At 41.5% G+C, this 22,764-nt stretch overlaps 1 long non-coding RNA gene across 1 annotated transcript in view; it reads right to left on the reverse strand.

Moving 5' to 3' along the window:
- The window catches only part of LOC120989938, a 90,763-nt gene that overhangs the window by 58,276 nt on the left and 9,723 nt on the right, over positions 1-22,764 (reverse strand). Inside the window, exon 2 of the long non-coding RNA XR_005776345.1 lies at positions 15,324-15,448. This is a non-coding gene — a long non-coding RNA (uncharacterized LOC120989938). The remainder of the gene's footprint in view (positions 1-15,323; positions 15,449-22,764) is intronic.

A 22,764-nucleotide genomic window follows, 5' to 3' on the forward strand; every position in this document is an offset into this window, starting at 1 on the left:
GATGTATTTCTGGTCTAAATGTGACAGTCACTTATGCATGTCTTATCCCAGATGTGCAGTATATTAGAGGGTTTTTTCACCCCAGTAACCAAAAAGCCGTATTTCTGGCCTAAAAATGACAGTCACTTATGCACGTATAATCCCAGATATGCAGTATATCAGAGGCTTTTTTCACCCCAGTATGCCAAAACCGTATTTCTTGCCTAAATGTGACAGTCACTTATGCTTGCCTAATCCTAGATGTGCAGTATATTAGAGGGTTTTTTCAACCCAGTAACCAAAAAGCCGTATTTCTGGCCTAAATGTGACACTCACGTATGCACGTCTTATCCCAGATATGCAATATATTAGAGGGTTTTTTCACCCCAGTAACCAAAAAGATGTATTTCTGGCCTAAATGTGACAGTCACTTATGCTTGTCTAATCCTAGCTGTGCAGTATATTAGAGCAGTGTTTCCCAACCAGTGTGCCTCCAACTGTTGCAAAACTACACCTCCCAGCATGTCCGCACAGCCAAAGGCTGTCCGGGCATGCTGGGTTGTAGTTTTGCAACAGCTGGAGGCACACTGGTTGGGAAACATTGCATTTGAGGTTTTTTTTTTAACCCAGTAACCAAAAAGCCATATTTCTTGCCTAAATGTGACAGTCACTTATGCTTGTCTAATCCTAGATGTGCAGTATATTAGAGGTTTTTTTCACCCCAGTAACCAAAAAGCCGTATTTCTGGCCTAAATGTGACAATCACTTATGCATGTGTAATCCCAGATGTGCAGTATATTGGAGGGTTTTTTCCCCCCAATAACCAAAAAGCCGTATTTCTGGCCTAAATGTGACAGTCACTTATGTTTGTCTAATCCCAGATGTGCAGTATATTAGAGGGTTTTTTCACCCCTATAACCAAAAATCCGTATTTCTGGCCTAAATGTGACAGTCACTTATGCATGTCTAATCCCAGATGTGTAGTATATTAGAGGGTTTTTTTACCCCAGTAACCAAAAAGCCGTATTTCTGGCCTTAATGTGACACTCACTTATGCATGCCTTATTCCAGATTTGCAGTATATTAGAGGGTTTTTTCACCCCAGTAACCAAAAAGCCGTATTTCTGGCCTAAATGTGACAGTCACTTATGCACGTGTAATCCCAGATGTGCAATATATCGGAGGCTTTTTTCACCACAGTATGCCAAAGCCGTATTTCTGGCCTAAATCTGACAATCACTTATGCACGTGTGATCCCAGATGTGCATTATATAAGAGGCTTTTTTCACCCCAGTATGCCAAAGACGTATTTCTGGCCTAAATGTGACAATCACTTATGCATGTGTAATCCCAGAAGTGCAGTATATCAGAGGCTTTTTTCACCCCAGTATGCCAAAGCCGTATTTCTGGCCTAAATGTGACAATCACTTATGCACGTGTAATCCCAGATGTGCACTATATTTAGCAGATGTATTTTTTTTAACCCCAGTAAGCAAAAAGCTGTATTTCTGGACTTGCAGACATGCAGATAGCCTGTGCTGGTGCACTATCGTTGCATAAAATGGCTGCCGATTATGTATTGATATTGACTAACTGAAGAAAAAAAAGTTTGTTTTCAGCAGTAGTTGGTTCAGGGCAGGCTTAAAAAAATTGTGCACTGCACCCACAAAACACATTTGCTGTAGATCGCTGAGTACAAAAAACTGTTATTGATAAGATTTCTCCCTGATCTCTCCCTCACAGCAGCTGCAGCCTCTCCCTACACTAATCTGAGCAGAGTGATGGGCGGCGCTACGTGACTCTAGCTTAAATAGTGGCTGGGTCACATGCTGCAGTTGGCCAATCACAGCCATGCCAATAGTAGGCATGGCTGTGATGGCCTTTTGGGGCAAGTAGTATGACGCTTGTTGATTTCAAAAAGCGCCATAAAAATCGCTGAACACCGAACCCAAACTTTTACATAAATGTTCGGGTTTGGGTCCGGGTGCCGAAAACCCTAAAGTTCGCTCAACTCTAGTAATGACCCATGCCCATGTGTCATCATCATTTGACCTGGACACCTTAGGGGAATTTATCACATCCTAAAAGTTACAGAATAGGGCTCTGTAACTTTTTTGGATCAGCTGTGCAAACATTTTGTGATAAATTTCACTCCAGATTTATCATTGTGACTTTTGTAAAAAGTTGCAAAACATTGAAAACTCCTATTTCCAGACAAAAGTGTTAGGTTTAAAGATACACCAAATTTAACAAACAATGTGAGACATTTGATAAATTTTGTGTGAATAATGGCAATGCAGACTCAAGGAAAACTGACTACTTTAAGGAATGTAGGAAGTGCTGTACGGACAAAAATTATATAGGAACATAGAATGTGTCGGCAGATAAGAACCATTTGGCCCATCTAGTCTGCCTAATATACTGAGTACTATGGATAGCCCCTGGCCCTATCTTATATGAAGGATGGCCTTATGCCTATCCCATGCATGCTTAAACTCCTTCACAGTTTCTATCATATCCCCTCTGTCTCGTCTTTCTTCCAAGCTATACATGTTAAGGTCCTTTAATCTTTCCTGGTAAGTTTTATCCTGCAATCCATGTACCAGTTTAGTAGCTCTTCTCTGAACTCTCTCCAAAGTATAAATATCCTTCTGTAGATATGGTCTCCAGTACTGAGCACAATACTCCAAATGAGGTCTCACTAGTGCTCTGTAGAGCGGCATGAGCACCTCCCTCTTTCTACTAGTAATGCCTCTCCCTATACACCCAAGCATTCTGCCAGCATTTCCTGCTGCTCTATGACATTGTCTGCCTACCTTTAAGTCTTCTGAAATAATGAACCCTAAATCCCTTTCCTCAGATACTGAGGTTAGGACTGTATCACTGATTTTATATTCTGCTCTTGGGTTTTTACGCCCCAGGTGCATTATTTTGCACTTATCCACATTAAATTTTAGTTGCCAGATTTTTGACCATTCCTCTAGTTTTCCTAAATCCTTTTCCATTTGGTGTATCCCTCCAGGAACATCAACCCTGTTACAAATCTTTGTGTCATCAGCAAAAAGACACACCTTACCATCGAGGCCTTCTGCAATTTCGCTGATAAAGATATTAAACAATATGGGTCCCAGAACAGATCCCTGAGGTACCCCACTGGTAACAAGACCTTGGTCTGAATATACTCCATTTACTACAACCCTCTGTTGCCTGTCCCTCAGCCACTGCCTAATCCATTCAACAATATGGGAGTCCAAGCCCAAAGACTGCAATTTATTGGTGTGGGACAGTATCGAAAGCCTTACTGAAGTCTAGATAAGCGATGTCTACTGCACCTCCGCCATCTATTGTTTTAGTCACCCAATCAAAAAAATCAATAAGATTAGTTTGACGTGATCTCCCTGAAGTAAACCCATGCTGTTTTTCATCTTTCAATCCATGGAATTTTAGATGTTCCACAATCCTCTCCTTAAGTATGGTTTCCATTAATTTCACCACTATTGATGTCAGGCTTACTGGCCTATAGTTGCCCGATTCCTCCCTACTACCTTTCTTGTGAATCGACACAACATTTGCTAATTTTCAATCTTCTGGGACGACTCCTGTTGCCAGTGATTGGTTAAATAAATATGTTAATGGTTTTGCTAGTTCACCGCTGAGCTCTTTTATAGCTTTGGGTGTATCCCATCAGGCCCCTGTGACTTATTTGTATTAATTTTAGACAGCTGACTTAGGACCTCTTCCTCTGTAAAGACACATGCATCAAAAGATTCATTAGTCTTCTTTCCTAACTGAGGTCCTTTTCCTTCATTTTCCTTCGTAAAGACTGAACAGAAGTATTCATTGAGGCAGTCAGCTAGTTCTTTATCTTCTTCCATATACCTTCCTTCTTTTGTTTTTAATTTTGTAATTCCTTGTTTTAGTTTCCTTTTTTCATTTATGTATCTGAAGAATGCCATATTGCCTTTTTTCCCTGACTGAGCTAATTTCTCTTCTGCCTATGCTTTAGAAGCTCTTATAACTTGTTTGGCCTCTCTCTGCCTAATCTTGTAAATTTGCCTGTCATCCTCGTTTTTTTTTTTTTATAATTCCTAAATGCTATCTTTTTGTTTTTAATGATTTTGGCCACTTCTGCTGAGTACCACAGTGGTCTTTTCCTTTTTTTGCTTTTACTGACAAGCCTAATGCAATTTTCTGTTGCCTTCAATAGTGCCTCTTTTAAGTAGTCCCATTTCTCCTGGACTCCAATGAAACTGTTCCAATCTGATAGGGACTCGTATACCACTAATCTAATTTTAGAAAAGTCAGTTTTTCTAAAATCTAAAACTTTTGTTTTTGTGTGGTGTGACTCAGTCACTGTACTTATAGTAAACCACACTGACTGGTGATCACTAGATCCCAAGCTTTCCCCTACAGTAATATCATATACCAAATTCCCATTTGTGAATACTAAATCTAAAATGGCCTCCTTCCGGGTTGGCTCCTCAACTACTTGCTGTAGAGATAATCCCAGTAGGGAATTTAGAATATCTGTACTCCTGGCAGAACTAGCTATTTTGGTTTTCCAGTTTACATCAGGAAGATTGAAGTCTCCCATAATGATAACTTCCCCCTTCAATGTCATTTTAGCTATTTCCTCAACTGGTGGATCATCTAATTCTTTGACTTGGCTAGGTGGTATATATATCACACCTACACGAGTTACCTTATGATTATCAAGCTGCAAGGTAACCCAAACTGACTCTAAATTGTTCTCGCTAACTTGTATCAAATTCGATTTTATGCTGTCTTTCACATACAGGGCCACCCCTCCCCCCTTCTTGCCTTTTATGTCTTTCCTGTATAGAGAGAACCCTGGTATTGATATATCCCAGTCATTACTCCCCTTGAACCACGTCTCAGTAACAGCCACTACATCTATATTCTCAGATGCCATTATATCCTCAAGTTCATTGATCTTATTCCCTAAACTGCGAGCATTTGTAGATAAGAATCTGAGCTTGTCATTTCTTAACCTTTGTGCTACTGGCATCTTCTGGCATTGTTCCGGGGGGCAGTCGGACTGCTGCATTATCACTCTTTTGCCCCCCTTTCCTAGTTTAAATGCTCCTTAGCAAATACTTGGAACTGTTCACCGAGGACATTCATTCCTTTGAGAGAAAGATGCAAACCATCTTTCTTGTACAGTTCTTTTCCATTCCAACAAGAGCTAACATGAGACACAAAGCCAAACCCTTGGTTCCGACACCATTCACTAAGCCATACATTGAATTCCTTAATGCGCATCTTCCTATCATGCTGAAGGTTATGCACAGGCAAAACTGCAGAGAATGAAACAGTTGATGCAACCTCCCGTATATCCTTTCCAAGTGTGTGAAAAGCTTCTTTCACCTTTGAAACCTCATTGCAAGCCAGATCGTTTGTCCCCAGATGGACAATAACATCCACTTCCCTTTCCTGTTTTGCTTGCCTAACAATATTAAGGATCCGTCGTCTATCCCTGCTAGCGGTAGCACCAGGGAGACATCTTACAACACCATTCTCCTCAAACTTCACACCTCTTATGATGGAATCGCCCACCAACAGCTGCTTCAGCTTTATGTGCTGAAAGACCCTCTCAACAGTGAATGCTGACTGAGAGTTGGCTGAGAGAGGGATTAGCAAAAGAACATTAAAGGGCTTCTGTCACCCCCAAAACCCTTTTTTTTTTTGGCTTGTTAAAATCCTTTTATAACGACTATTCCCTACATAGGGCTCTTACCTTAGGCTGTGGCTTCTTTTCCTTAAAAAACTATCTTTGACGTCATCAGCGCAGGCGCACTGAGGGAGTGCTGAGGAGGCGAGCCTCCTTCTCTCAGAGCGCCTGAGCCGAATGAAGACAGGCGCGGGATTTGAAATGATGACAGGGCCAGCCGGAGGAGGAGAGCGCTCCCTGGCCCTGTCAATCAAAAGGACGAGGGGGCATTTTTTTGCGGCGGCTACCAGCAAGTAGACGCCCTACTTGCTGGTAGTGAACTGATTTGCATATTTTAAAAGATCGTTTTTTAAGGAAAAGAAGCCACAGCCAAAGGTAAGAGCCCTATATAGGGAATGGTCGTAATAAAAGGATTTTAACAAGCTCAAAAAAATAAAAAGGGTTTTGGGGGTGACAGAAGCCCTTTAAATTCAATGCGGTAAATCTAATCAAGGATGAGTCTATTTAAGTTTAAGTGTCTTTTAGATTTTTGGGAGATAATTGACTGGGGGGTTAGTTCATGTGATATTTTTAAACAGCAGGTTTTTACGGATGCAGCAATACCTAATATATATCCTTTTTTTTATTTAAGTTTTACACAATAACAGCATTTTTTTAAACAAAAGAAAATCATGTTTTAGTGAGTCATATTATTATTTTTTTTTGCCTGATTGTTTTATGTAGGGGCTCATTTTTTGCAGGATGAAGTGATGGTTTGATTAGTACCATTTTGGGGGGCCTATGCCTTTTTGATCGCTTGGTGTTGCACTTTTTGTGATGTAAGGTGACAAAAAATGGTTGTTTTAGCACAGTTTTTATTTTATTTTTTCTACGGCGTTCAGGTGAGGGGGTGGATGATGTGATATTTTTTGTAAAGCTGGTCATTACGGACACGGCAACACCCAATATGTCTGTTTTTCCTATTTTTTAACAATTGTATGTGTTTTATTTTGGCACATATTTTTTTACTTGAAACGTAATTTTTATTATTATGAAAAACACTTTTTTTTTTGTCCCACTATGGGACTTCAACTTCTGGGGTCTGATCCCCTCTGCAATGCATTAAAACACAACTTGTATTGTAATACATTGGCTGTCAGCTTTTATGCTGATAGCCTGCCTGTGAGAGCCAGCCCAAGGGCTGGCTCTCATAGACTTCCGTAGAAGGCAAGCCCCGATGTCTATGGAAGGCATCGGGCTTGCCTTCTCTGCCATCGGGCTTGCTTTCTCTGCCTTGGGTATCACTGCGACTGAAAACATCCATACTAATAAAATAGAAAAAAAAATTCCAATACGGCGAATGGAGTAACGGAAAAAAGGGTAAAAATGGCCGATTTGCCATTTTTTCATAGCTTTTTTTTACCCAATTTTTTTAAAATAAAATGTGATTAAAAAAAATCATGCACACTCCAAAATGGTATCAATAAAAACTACAGATTGTTCCACAAGAAATTAGCTCCTAAACAGCTCAGTAGACATAAGTATAAAAAAGTTATGGGGGTCAGAATATGGTGATGTAAAAAATAATAATAATCAAAGATTAAATTTATTTTTACACTATTTAAACATAAAGAACCTATACATATGGGTATCGTTGTAATCGTACTGACCCAGAGAATGAAGGCCATGGGTCAGTTTTGCTGTGAATGAAACACCATAGGAGCAAAACCCGCAAAATGGTGGAGGAATTGCCTTTTTTTCTTCCAATTCCACCCCATTTGGAATTTTTTTACTGCTTCCCACTACATTTTATGCCATTTTATGCCTGTTCCGCAAAAAATAAGCCCTCATACAGCTATGGGACCAGAAATATAAAAAAGTTATGGCTCAAGGAAAATAGGGAAGAAAAATGAAAACGCAAAAATGAAAAAACCTCCGGTATCCTAAGGGTTAAAGAGTTAAAGAGAACCTGCACTTTTTCAAGTGTAGAGGAATTGATGATGATTTCTTTAGCATTATACTTTATTTAGTGATTTTGCACTATTTTACTAAAAAACTGTCTCTGAAGTTGTTTCTAATTGGTGTTGAGCGTTCAGCACTATAGTGAACTCTGAAGAGCGTTCAGCACTATAGTGAACTCTGAAGAAGGTTTAAAGAGCTGTCCTGCTGCCCTTACTGCCTCCCTCCAAAACATTAAAATATGACCTTATACACTATATAAACACTTCCTCCTTGTCTCCCTAACATGCTTCACTGTCAATGGTCAGCGCTGACAATGTACTGTATCTGTGTTCCATATCCCAAGCGAATGCGCTCGCTAACTAACAATTGTAAAGTGCTGAGGAATATGTTGGCGCTATATAAATAAAGATTATTATAACAAGTCCCTTGGGGATATATAGCAAAAACCGCTGTCAGTACTTGCTATCAGTAAGTATGGAAGGCAAGGAGAAGCAGTTATACACTATATAGGGACAGCTTTTCAGACTGCTTGATACATACTGTGTGGTAGCCCATTACACTTCCTCCTGCCCTTGGATTAGCCAGCACTGCTTATGTGAACAGCACTGGCCAATCCAAGAGGAGGGCTGGACATGTAGGAAGTGTTGGGCTGTTCTTTATGTGCGACCAAACGATTGGACCGATCTTCACCACATTTGGCACAAAGGTACATCAGGTGTCCGGGAAGGTTTTAGACCGTGTCTCAGCTCCCTAGGACATACCAATCCGGAGATATTCCCAAAAAATGACCTGCATTAGCCAATACAATCCTGTAAGTCTTTCTCTTCAATTCCCAACTGCCATACACATGGTCACATGTCCCTTATAAGCCAATAGAAGCTCGCAGGCTGTTAGTCTACATATACACACAGTTTTACTCCAGTTTTCCATAACAACCCAGCCATTTTTCTTCACTGCTGTAGGTCAGCTTTAGGCTACGGCTACAATACTATGATAAGTCGCACGACACATAGGGCACAACTACACTGCTACATGCATCTATCTTGGATGTATTTTTTGTGACTGTCGTGTCGTCTCACAATGTGCGGATCCGCAAAATGCAGAAAGCACATTGCGGGTGTCCGTGTTTTGCGAATCCGCGGTGTCCGTGTTTTGCGGATCCGCGGATCCGCAAAACACATACGGACGTCTGAATGGAGCCTTACAGGGGGGTGATCAATGACAGGGGGGTGATCAGGGAGTCTAATATGGGGTGATCAGGGGTTAATAAGGGGTTAATAAGTGACAGGGGGGGTGTAGTGTAGTGGTGTTTGGTGCTACTTACAGAGCCGCCTGTGTCCTCTGGTGGTCGATCCAAGCAAAAGGGACCACCAGATGACCAGGTAGCAATTATATTAGACGCTGTTAACAAAACAGTGTCTAATACACTGCGTGCAGAATTATTAGGCAAATGAGTATTTTGACCACATCATCCTCTTTATGCATGTTGTCTTACTCCAAGCTGTATAGGCTCGAAAGCCTACTACCAATTAAGCATATTAGGTGATGTGCATCTCTGTAATGAGAAGGGGTGTGGTCTAATGACATCAACACCCTATATTAGGTGTGCATAATTATTAGGCAAATTTCTTTCCTTTGGCAAAATGGGTCAAAAGAAGGACTTGACAGGCTCAGAAAAGTAAAAAATAGTGAGATATCTTGCAGAGGGATGCAGCACTCTTAAAATTGCAAAGCTTCTGAAGCGTGATCATCGAACAATCAAGCGTTTCATTCAAAATAGTCAACAGGGTCGCAAGAAGCGTGTGGAAAAACCAAGGCGCAAAATAACTGCCCATGAACTGAGAAAAGTCAAGCGTGCAGCTGCCAAGATGCCACTTGCCACCAGTTTGGCCATATTTCAGAGCTGCAACATCACTGGAGTGCCCAAAAGCACAAGGTGTGCAATACTCAGAGACATGGCCAAGGTAAGAAAGGCTGAAAGACGACCACCACTGAACAAGACACACAAGCTGAAACGTCAAGACTGGGCCAAGAAATATCTCAAGACTGATTATTCTAAGGTTTTATGGACTGATGAAATGAGAGTGAGTCTTGATGGGCCAGATGGATGGGCCCGTGGCTGGATTGGTAAAGGGCAGAGAGCTCCAGTCCGACTCAGACGCCTGCAAGGTGGAGGTGGAGTACTGGTTTGGGCTGGTATCATCAAAGATGAGCTTGTGGGGCCTTTTCGGGTTGAGGATGGAGTCAAGCTCAACTCCCAGTCCTACTGCCAGTTTCTGGAAGACACCTTCTTCAAGCAGTGGTACAGGAAGAAGTCTGCATCCTTCAATAAAAACATGATTTTCATGCAGGACAATGCTCCATCACACGCGTCCAAGTACTCCAAAGCGTGGCTGGCAAGAAAGGGTATAAAAGAAGAAAATCTAATGACATGGCCTCCTTGTTCACCTGATCTGAACCCCATTGAGAACCTGTGGTCCATCATCAAATGTGAGATTTACAAGGAGGGAAAACAGTACACCTCTCTGAACAGTGTCTGGGAGGCTGTGGTTGCTGCTGCACGCAATGTTGATGGTGAACAGATCAAAACACTGACAGAATCCATGGATGGCAGGCTTTTGAGTGTCCTTGCAAAGAAAGGTGGCTATATTGGTCACTGATTTGTTTTTGTTTTGTTTTTGAATGTCAGAAATGTATATTTGTGAATGTTGAGATGTTATATTGGTTTCACTGGTAAAAATAAATAATTGAAATGGGTATATATTTGTTTTTTGTTAAGTTGCCTAATAATTATGCACAGTAAAAGTCACCTGCACACACAGATATCCCCCAAAAATAGCTAAAACTAAAAACAAACTAAAAACTACTTCCAAAAATATTCAGCTTTGATATTAATGAGTTTTTTGGGTTCATTGAGAACATGGTTGTTGTTCAATAATAAAATTAATCCTCAAAAATACAACTTGCCTAATAATTCTGCACTCCCTGTATACCTTTTTGGGGTTAAAAAAATCGCATCTACAGCCTTGTTCACCTCCCGATCCTGTGAATGCACGCTTCTGTGTGCTCGCATTCACAGGAAATCTCGCGTCTCGCGAGAGGACGCGTCGATGCGTCCAGGAGGAACAGATCGACCGACCGCAGGACGCAGTCCTGCATTAGGTGGTCATGAGGCGGTTAAGGGGGCAAGCTTCTGTGGAGGTCACTATTAAAGGGGCAGGCACTGTGGAGGTCACTTAAAGGGGGCAGGGGCCACTATTAAAGGGGCAGTTGCTGTGGAGGTCACTGTTAAAGGGGAGGGAAATGTGGAGGTAACTGTTAAGGGGGCAGGCTGCTGTGGAGGTCACTGTTAAAGGGGCGGGCACTGTGGAGGTCACTGTTAAGGGGGCGGGGTACTGTAGAGATCACTGTTATGGGGATACTGTTGATATCTTTAAAGGACACACACAAATATTAACCCCTTCCCGCAATTTGACGTAATAGTATGTCATAGTGATAGCATGGGCACCGGAGTGGTGAGCGCGCGATCACTGCAGGGGCCCGCCAGCCTGTTGTAGCCGGGGCCCTGCTTTATCCACTGGCATCGCTGTAAAAGCCGATGCCGGCAGATTAACCCTTTCTATGCCGCGGTCCGCGCTGACTGCGACATAGAAGAGGTTTGTGTCAGTTTAATGATCGCATCGAGTCCCCGCACAGCTGTGGCGGGGACCCGATGCGACACAAGGCAGCCCGATGCCATGCACGGCATCGGGAACTGCCTTCTATGGGAGCCGAGGAGATCCAGCTTCAGGCTGGGTCTCATTGGCAACCTGTTAGTGTATGACTCAGTGTCATACACTAACAGGCAATGCATTACAATACAAATGTATTGAAATGCATTGCAGAGGGGATTAGACCCCCAAAAGTGAATGTCATAAATAAAGTAAAGTAAAAAAAGTTAAAAAATAAGTGTATTTAATAAAATTAATAGAGTAATAAAATTAATAAAGTAAAAAAGAAAAAAAAACGCCCCTTTCCCCTTATTTTATAATAAAAAACAGAAAAAAAAAAAACACATATTAGGTATCACCGCGTTTGTAATGACCGGATCGATAAATATATCACATGATACACCCTGTCCGATAAACACCATAAAAAAAGTAAAATAAAAACAGTGTAAAAGAAAAGCCATTTTTGGCACCTTACATCACAAAAAGTGCAACACCAAGCGATCAAAAAGGAGTATGCCCCCCAAAATGGTATCAATAAAAACATCACCTCCTAAGACAATAGCTCAAAAAAAAAAAAAAACTATAGCTCTCAGAACATGGAGACACTAAAACATCATTTTTTTTTGTTTCAAAACTGCTATTGTGCTAAAGTGAAATACATAAAAAAAAAATACATGCATAATATAGAGCAATAAAAAATCATATGTACCCCAAAATAGTACCAATAAAACTGGCACCTTATCCCGTAGTTTCCAAAATGTGGTCACTTTTTTGAGTTTCCACTGTAGGGGTGCAGCAGGGGGGCTTCAAATGGGACATGGCATTTAAAAACCAGTTCAGCTAAATTTGCCTTCCAAAAACCATATGGCGTTCCATTCCTTCTGCGCCCTGCCGTGTGCCCGTACAGCAGTTTGCGATCAAATGTGGGGTGTTTCTGTAAAACGCAGAATCAGGGTAATAAATATTAAGTTTATTTTGGCTGTTAACCCTTGCTTTGCTACTGGAAAAAATTCAAAAACTCCAAAAAAATGGACTAAAATGTAAAATCTGCCAATAAAGTGAAATTCAGAAATTTCATCTCCATTTTCCATCAATTCTTGTGGAACACATAAAGGGTTAACAAAGTTTGTAAAATCAATTTTGTATACCTTGAGGGGAGTAGTTTCTAAAATGGGGTCATTTTTGGTTGGTTTCTATTATGTAAGCCTCACAAAGTGACTTCAGACCTGAACTGGTCCTTAAAAAGTGGGTTTTGGAAATTTTACTAAAAATTTCAAGATTTGCTTTCATACTTCTAAGCCTTCTAACGTCCCCAACAAATAAAATGTCATTTTCAAAATGATCAAAACATGAAGTAGACATATGGGGAATGTAAAGTAATTACTATTTTTGAAGGTATTACTATCTATTATAAAAGGTAGAGAAATTGAAATTTGCAAATTTTTCCAAATTTTTGGTAAATTTTGTTTTTTTTTATGAATAAAAATGTTTGGTTTTTTTTACTTATTTTTACCACTGTCATGAAGTAAAATATGCTACGAGAAAACAATCTCAGAATGGCCTGTATAAGTAAAAGCGTTTTCAAGTTATCACCACATAAAGTGACACATGTCAGATTTGCAAAAAATGGCCTGGGCAGGAAGGTGAAAACAGGCCCGGGTTTGAAGGGGTTAAATTAAGTAGATGAAATATACCCGTGCAAAGCCGGGTCCTTCTGCTAGTATTATTATAATTTTTGAACCGGAGGATCGCGTTAGCTTTATTTTATTTTGTTGAAAAGATGTCAGCTTAGAATGTTGCCGTCAGTGACTGAGCAGCCCACAATGTATAAGTACATGCAAGGTTTAGAAGGAAAACAGAGCAAACTTTTTAATCAAATAAGCATGTTTAACATAAAAATGCATTCCAAACATATCTGTGTGTACTTTGTGTTTTTATTCTATTTCATGCTATTCAAGGAAAAGCACTTTTATTCTACTTAAAAATGGCTCCCAAGTGGGCGAGCTTTGCTTTCCAAGTGCCCAAAGCGAGGTCCATCCAGCCTACAATTTGGGAGCCAAAGTACACACAGGTACACTGCCTGTCCAAAAAAAAAGTCGCCACAAAAAAAACCTTTAGCTTTGATTACGGCACACATTCGCTGTGGCATTGTTTCGATAAGCTTCTGCAATGTCACAAGATTTATTTCCATCCAGTGTTGCAATAATTTTTCACCAAGATCTTGCATTGATGATGGTAGAGTCTGACTGCTGCGCAAAGCCTTCTCCAGCACATCCCAAAGATACTCAATGGGGTTAAGGTCTGGACTGTGGAGGCAAATTCATGTGTGAAAATGATGTCTCATGCTCCCTGAACCACTCCTTCACAATTTGAGCAAGATGAATCCTGGCATTGTCATCTTGGAATATGCCGGTGCCATCAGGGAAGAAAAAAATGTTATTGATTGAATAACCTGACCAACTGCAGCAACCCCAGATCATAGCACTGCCCCCACAGGCTTGTACAGTAGGCAATAGGCATGATGGGTGCATCACTTCATCTGCCTCTCTTCTTACCCTGATGCGCCCATCACTCTGGAACAGGGTAAATCTGGACTCATCAGACCACATGACCTTCTTCCATTGCTCCAGAGTCCAATCTTTATGCTCCCTAGCAAATTGAAGCCTTTTTTTCTGGTTTGCCTCACTGATTAGTGGTTTTCTTACGGCTACACAGCTGTTCAGTCCCAATCCCTTGAGTTCCCTTCGCATTGTGCGTGTGGAAATGCTCTTACTTTGACTACTAAACATAGCCCTGAGTTCTACTGTTGTTTTTCTTTGATTTGATTTCACCAAATGTTTAAGTGATCGCCGATCACGATCATTCAGGATTTTTTCCCCGCCACATTTCTTCCTTGAATACGATGGGTCCCCACTATCCTTCCAGTTTTTAATAATGCATTGGACAGTTCTTAACCCAATTTTAGTAGTTTCTGCAATCCCATTAGATGTTTTCTCTGCTTGATGCATTATTCTACTGAATCAATACAACAGGTGAGTACACTGGTGTACTTCCTCCAAATATTACTCAACACATCTGATTGATGCATGCCAATCATTTGACCCTTCTCAAACAGACTAACATCTTTTCCGCGACCACGAGATGGTTGTTCAAGAAATGAGAAGCAACTCATTGCACCAGTTGGGGTTAAATAACTTATTGCCAGCTGAAAGATAATCGCCCATGCAGTAATTATCCAATAGGAGGCTCATAACTATTTGCTTAGTTAAATCCAGGTGGCGACTTTTTTTTGGGACAGGCAGTGTATGTTTGGAATGCGTTTGCAATCTTCTGTGGGGCAATGTTGTTTGTTGTATTGGTGAAAATGATGTGACAGACTCCCGTTTAAGCTCCATTGCCTTAAAAAGTGGAAATATGGTTCTGCAATAGAAAATTCATCAATAAACAAATTGGCTCATTCACCTTGCCTCTAGTTACTATTGGGGTAATTTATCAAACTGTTGTAAAGTAGAACTGGCTTAGTTCCCAAAGCAACCAATCAGATTCCACCTTTCATTTATGACCACTCCTTTTGAAAATGAAAGGTGGAATCTGATTGGTTGCTATGGGCAACTAAGCCAGTTCTACTTTACACCAGTTTTATAAGTGACCCCATATGTTTGCAAATCACTCAGCACAGAATATAACGACATTTTTTTTGTGTGTGTGTGAAAATCTGGGCAAATCTTATATCCTAGCTTTAAAAGCTAATTATAGTAAAAGTGACTTGGAAAATGAACAGCTTTAATAAATCACTCTGCATAGTCGTATTGTCCATGATTAACATCATGGCTTCCATATTTTCTGGCTGGGAGCTGGCATAGAACCACCAAGATGTGCCTTTGCAGGTCTGCCCAACCCTCCTAACATTAGCATGTCTTATGCATGTGTATTACTTATTAGGACCTGCATAAGAATCACCAGCCTTAATAAATTCCCTCAAGCTCTTTTCAAATGCTTACCTTGTTATCTATTTGTGAAGCTGAAGCCTAAGTTTCCGGAGAATTTGCTGTAGCTCCCCTTTTTCTTTTCTTATCTTCTCTTTGTCAGCTCTTTCTTTATTGAAGTCTTCTTCATATATCTTGACCTAAGAATGATTACATGTTTATCAAAAACAATAATTATTGACTCATACCTACATGCCACAATATGATCTATAGAAATTGTTTAATATACACATGCAAATACTCATGCCCAGCTACTGTAAACATTTGGAAAGGAGGGGCCTTAATTAGAATGGAGTTCAAACACTAATGACTTGATCTATGGTTTTCCTTTTGTGATCATGCAAAAATCTAGTCTGATATGCACAGTAGAAAAAGAAATCGGCTCTTTTGCACTTCTGCTTCTCTTTGTGGGCACATCCCATAATCACCTCGTAAAAGGACCAGTGGGGTGACTGAGGGAGTCCCGTCCCTATGTTAAACCACTTAGAAGGCATGGTCTCTATTGACTATAGTATCTAAGGGGTTTATCAGCCGGAATCAGAGACATATACAGTTGATACCTGATGCAGAGGGGGCACAATTTAGAATAAAAACATAGGTTCCAAAAATATTGACATCCCTTTAACTCCGCATGGACGCAGCATAGTTTGGTACTTTAGGGCCACCATTTTTTATTTTTTTTGTATATTCATTGTCATTTATTTTTCTGTTAAAATACAAGGGCTTCTTTTATGCAGAACAAGTTGATTATTTTGTGTTTTATAACTCTTCTTTTTTCTTTTTTTTGCAACAGTGTGAAAAAACTATGCAATTCTGCCAGTGTTGTTAGGGCTACATTTACTTTTGTTAACTGCACGTTAAAAATGACATGTGAGTAGTGTTGAGAAAACTTGCGATTTGCAATTTCGGCGTTTGGGTTATCTAAGAATTCCATAATGGATTTCGTTACCACAGACCATAACGGAATTTTATGACTGCATGCACCACAGAAGCTTATAAGAGAGATTTAAAGTGTTCAACCTCATATTTCTACTCCAAGAAACAAAAAAAAATGATTGTAGCCAACAGCAGTTCTTAAAAACCACCAATGTTATAAAAAGCTAATTTCTCATTCCTTATATATGCATATGATGCCAATGTGTATGTGTGTATATATATATATATATATATATATATATATACTAGCAGAAGGGCCCGGCTTTGCACGGGTATATTTAATCTATTTCATTTTATGTTTCCTTGTGTCAAAAAAAGATATCAACAGTTTCCCTTATAACGGTAACCTCTACAGTACCCGCCCCTTTAAAAGTTATCTCCACATTGCCTGCCCCTTTAACAGTGACCTCCATAGTGGCCGCCCTTTTAACATTGACCTCCACAGTGGCCGCCCTTTAACATTGACCTCCACAGTGCCCTCTACAGTGCCCGCCACTTTAACAGTGACTGCATATTTATCAGTGACCTGCACAGTGCCTGCCCCTTTAACAGTGACTGTCACGGGTGAAGTTTGCAGATAGCTGGAACTTATGAATAAACGAGTGACTGGCTTGATCCCAAACTAAGGAGCTTATAGGTGAGCCCTATAAAACCCTAAGAGCTCTCCCTGACTGCTATGCACATGCAAGGGTCTCGATGGTAGACGATTGCATGCCCACGTACCTAGGTCTGTGTGACACCTGAAAACCCTATAATAGTGAGCGGACACGACCACCGGCTCCCTGCACTTAATACGGACGGAGTCAGGGTCACCTAGAATCAAGCCAGCAAGGAAACACAATAAAGTAAAGGACTTATCTGAGCAAACAGCAGAAGCAGCCTCCAGCAGTGAACACTTCATCCAGGAAGTAGTATAAACCGCAAAGTGAGACAGTATGGGAGGGAATATAAAGGAAGACGAGTAGTCTAAATAAGTGACACCTGGCAGAAGGAAAGGAGATCAGAAAGTGAAACCAAAACAAAGAACATCATACGAGAGGTAGAGAAGAACGTCTGCCAGACCTTCTCACAGAACTGGCGGTGACAGTGACCTTCACAGTGCTGCCCCTTTAACAGTGACCGCCCCTTTAACAGTGACCTCCACAGTGCCTTCCCCTTTAACAGTGACCTCCACAATACCCGCCCCTTTAACATTGACCACCCCTTTAACAGTGACCTTCATAGTGGCTGCACCTTTAACAGTAACCTTCACAGTGCCTGCCCCTTTAACAGTGACCTCCACATTGCCTTCCCCTTTAACTGTGACCTCCACAGTGCCCGCCCCTTTAACAGTGACCACCCCTTTAACAGTGACCTTCATAGTGGCTGCCCCTTTAACCACCTCAGCCCCCAGTGCTTAAACACCCTGAAAGACCAGGCCACTTTTTACACTTCTGACCTACACTACTTTCACCGTTTATTGCTCGGTCATGCAACTTACCACCCAAATGAATTTTACCTCCTTTTCTTCTCACTAATAGAGCTTTCATTTGGTGGTATTTCATTGCTGCTGACATTTTTACTTTTTTTGTTATTAATCGAAATTTAACGATTTTTTTTGCAAAAAAATGACATTTTTCACTTTCAGTTGTAAAATTTTGCAAAAAAAAACGACATCCATATAGAAATTTTGCTCTAAATTTATAGTTCTACATGTCTTTGATAAAAAAAAAATGTTTGGGTAGAAAAAAAATGGTTTGGGTAAAAGTTATAGCGTTTACAAACTATGGTACAAAAATGTGAATTTCCGCTTTTTGCAGCAGCTCTGACTTTCTGAGCACCTGTCATGTTTCCTGAGGTTCTACAATGCCCAGACAGTACAAACACCCCACAAATGACCCCATTTCTGAAAGTACACACCCTAAGGTATTCGCTGATGGGCATAGTGAGTTCATAGAACTTTTTATTTTTTGTCACAAGTTAGCGGAAAATGATGATTTTTTTTTTTTTTTTTCTTACAAAGTCTCATATTCCACTAACTTGTGACAAAAAATAAAAAGTTCTATGAACTCACTATGCCCATCAGCGAATACCTTGGGGTCTCTTCTTTCCAAAATGGGGTCACTTGTGGGGTAGTTATACTGCCCTGGCATTCTAGGGGCCCAAATGTGTGGTAAGGAGTTTGAAATCAAATTCAGTAAAAAATGACCTGTGAAATCCGAAAGGTGCTCTTTGGAATATGGGCCCCTTTGCCCACCTAGGCTGCAAAAAAGTGTCACACATCTGGTATCCCCGTACTCAGGAGAAGTTGAGGAATGTGTTTTGGGGTGTCTTTTTACATATACCCATGCTGGGTGAGATAAATATCTTGGTCAAATGACAACTTTGTATAAAAAAATGGGAAAAGTTGTCTTTTGCCAAGATATTTCTCTCACCCAGCATGGGTATATATAAAATGACACCCCAAAACACATTCCCCAACTTCTCCTGAGTACGGAGATACCAGATGTGTGACACTTTTTTGCAGCCTAGGTGGGCAAAGGGGCCCATATTCCAAAGAGCACCTTTCGGATTTCACTTGTCATTTTTTACTGAATTTGATTTCAAACTCCTTACCACACATTTGGGCCCCTAGAATGCCAGGGCAGTATAACTACCCCACAAGTGACCCCATTTTGGAAAGAAGACACCCCAAGGTATTCCGTGAGGGGCATGGCGAGTTCCTAGAATTTTTTATTTTTTGTCACAAGTTAGTGGAAAATGATGATTTTTTTTTTTTTTTTTTTTTTCATACAAAGTCTCATATTCCACTAACTTGTGACAAAAAATAAAAACTTCCATGAACTCACTATGCCCATCAGCGAATACCTTGGGGTCTCTTCTTTCCAAAATGGGGTCACTTGTGGGGTAGTTATACTGCCCTGGCATTCTAGGGGCCCAAATGTGTGGTAAGGAGTTTGAAATCAAATTCTGTAAAAATTGACCTGTGAAATCCGAAAGGTGCTCTTTGGAATATGGGCCCCTTTGCCCACCTAGGCTGCAAAAAAGTGTCACACATCTGGTATCTCTGTATTCAGGAGAAGTTGAGGAATGTGTTTTGGGGTGTCTTTTTACATATACCCATGCTGGGTGAGATAAATATCTTGGTCAAATGCCAACTTTGTATAAAAAAATGGGAAAAGTTGTCGTTTGCCAAGATATTTCTCTCACCCAGCATGGGTATATATAAAATGACACCCCAAAACACATTCCCCAACTTCTCCTGAGTACGGAGATACCAGATGTGTGACACTTTTTTGCAGCCTAGGTGGGCAAAGGGGCCCATATTCCAAAGAGCACCTTTCGGATTTCACTTGTCATTTTTTACAGAATTTGATTTCAAACTCCTTACCACACATTTGAGCCCCTAGAATGCCAGGGCAGTATAACTACCCCACAAGTGACCCCATTTTGGAAAGAAGAGACCCCAAGGTATTCGCTGATGGGCATAGTGAGTTCATGGAAGTTTTTATTTTTTGTCACAAGTTAGTGGAATATGAGACTTTGTATAAAAAAAAAAAAAAAAAAATCTGCATTTTCCACTAACTTGTGACAAAAAATAAAAAATTCTAGGAACTCGCCATGCCCCTCACGGAATACCTTGGGGTGTCTTCTTTCCAAAATGGGGTCACTTGTGTGGTAGTTATACTGCCCTGGCATTTTCCAGGGGCCCTAATGTGTGTTAGGTAGGTAAATGACCTGTGAAATCCTAAAGGTGCTCTTTGGAATATGGGCCCCTTTGCCCACCTAGGCTGCAAAAAAGTGTCACACATGTGGTATCGCCGTATTCAGGAGAAGTTGGGGAATGTGTTTTGGGGTGTCATTTTACATATACCCTTGCTGGGTGAGAGAAATATCTTGGCAAAAGACAACTTTTCCCATTTTTTTATACAAAGTTGGCATTTGACCAAGATATTTCTCTCACCCAGCATGGGTATATGTAAAATGACACCCCAAAACACATTCCCCAACTTCTCCTGAGTACGGCGATACCACATGTGTGACACTTTTTTGCAGCCTAGATGCGCAAAGGGGCCCACATTCATTTTATGAGGGCATTTTTAGACATTTGGATACCAGACTTCTTCTCACGCTTTGGGGCCCCTAGAATGCCAGGGCAGTATAAATACCCCACATGTGACCCCATTTTGGAAAGAAGACACCCCAAGGTATTCAATGAGGGGCATGGCGAGTTCATAGAAATTTTTTTTTTTTGGCACAAGTTAGCGGAAATTGATATTTTTTATTTTTTTCTCACAAAGTCTCCCGTTCCGCTAACTTGGGACAAAAATTTCAATCTTTCATGGACTCAATATGCCCCTCACGGAATACCTGGGGGTGTCTTCTTTCCGAAATGGGGTCACATGTGGCGTATTTATACTGCCCTGGCATTCTAGGGGCCCTAAAGCGTGAGAAGAAGTCTGGAATATACATGTCTAAAAAATTTTACGCATTTGGATTCCGTGAGGGGTATGGTGAGTTCATGTGAGATTTTATTTTTTGACACAAGTTAGTGGAATATGAGACTTTGTAAGAAAAATAAATAAAAATTCCGCTAACTTGGGCCAAAAAAATGTCTGAATGGAGCCTTACAGAGGGGTGATCAATGACAGGGGGGGGGGGGGGGTGATCAATGACAGGGGGGTGATCAATGACAGGGGGGGTGATCAATGACAGGGGGGTGATCAATGACAGGGGGGGTGATCAATGACAGGGGGGGGTGATCAATGACAGGGGGTTGATCAATGACAGGGGGGTGATCAGGGAGTCTATATGGGGTGATAACCACAGTCATTGATCACGCCCGTGTAAGGCTTCATTCAGACGTCCGTATGCGTTTTGCGGATCCGATCCATCTATCAGTGCATCCGTAAAAATCATGCGGACATCTGAATGGAGCTTTACAGGGGGGTAATCAATGACAGGGGGGTGATCAGGGAGTCTATATGGGGTGATCACCACAGTCATTGATCATGCCCCTGTAAGGCTTCATTCAGACGTCCGGATGCGTTTTGCGGATCCGATCCATCTATCAGTGGATCCGTAAAAATCATGCGGACGTCTGAATGGAGCTTTACAGGGGGGTGATCAATGACAGGGGTGTAATCAATGACAGGGGGTTGATCAGGGAGTCTATATGGGGTGATCACCACAGTCATTGATCACGCCCCTGTAAGGCTTCATTCAGACGTCCGGATGCGTTTTGCGGATCCGATCCATCTATCAGTGCATCCGTAAAAATCATGCGGACATCTGAATGGAGCTTTACAGGGGGGTGATCAATGACAGGGGGGTGATCAGGGAGTCTATATGGGGTGATCACCACAGTCATTGATCATGCCCCTGTAAGGCTTCATTCAGACGTCCGGATGCGTTTTGCGGATCCGATCCATCTATCAGTGGATCCGTAAAAATCATGCGGACGTCTGAATGGAGCTTTACAGGGGGGTGATCAATGACAGGGGTGTAATCAATGACAGGGGGGTGATCAGGGAGTCTATATGGGGTGATAACCACAGTCATTGATCACGCCCGTGTAAGGCTTCATTCAGACGTCCGGATGCGTTTTGCGGATCCGATCCATCTATCAGTGCATCCGTAAAAATCATGCGGACATCTGAATGGAGCTTTACAGGGGGGTGATCAATGACAGGGGTGTAATCAATGACAGGGGGGTGATCAGGGAGTCTATATGGGGTGATCACCACAGTCATTGATCACGCCCCTGTAAGGCTTCATTCAGACGTCCGGATGCGTTTTGCGGATCCGATCCATCTATCAGTGCATCCGTAAAAATCATGCGGACATCTGAATGGAGCTTTACAGGGGGGTGATCAATGACAGGGGGGTGATCAGGGAGTCTATATGGGGTGATCACCACAGTCATTGATCACGCCCCTGTAAGGCTTCATTCAGACGTCCGGATGCGTTTTGCGGATCCGATCCATCTATCAGTGCATCCGTAAAAATCATGCGGACATCTGAATGGAGCTTTACAGGGGGGTGATCAATGACAGGGGTGTAATCAATGACAGGGGGGTGATCAGGGAGTCTATATGGGGTGATAACCACAGTCATTGATCACGCCCGTGTAAGGCTTCATTCAGACGTCCGGATGCGTTTTGCGGATCCGATCCATCTATCAGTGCATCCGTAAAAATCATGCGGACATCTGAATGGAGCTTTACAGGGGGGTGATCAATGACAGGGGTGTAATCAATGACAGGGGGGTGATCAGGGAGTCTATATGGGGTGATCACCACAGTCATTGATCACGCCCCTGTAAGGCTTCATTCAGACGTCCGGATGCGTTTTGCGGATCCGATCCATCTATCAGTGCATCCGTAAAAATCATGCGGACATCTGAATGGAGCTTTACAGGGGGGTGATCAATGACAGGGGTGTAATCAATGACAGGGGGGTGATCAGGGAGTCTATATGGGGTGATAACCACAGTCATTGATCATGCCCCTGTAAGGCTTCATTCAGACGTCCGGATGCA

The sequence above is a fragment of the Bufo bufo genome, chromosome 2 (genome assembly GCF_905171765.1).
Source record: "Bufo bufo chromosome 2, aBufBuf1.1, whole genome shotgun sequence".
Lineage (NCBI taxonomy): Eukaryota > Metazoa > Chordata > Amphibia > Anura > Bufonidae > Bufo > Bufo bufo.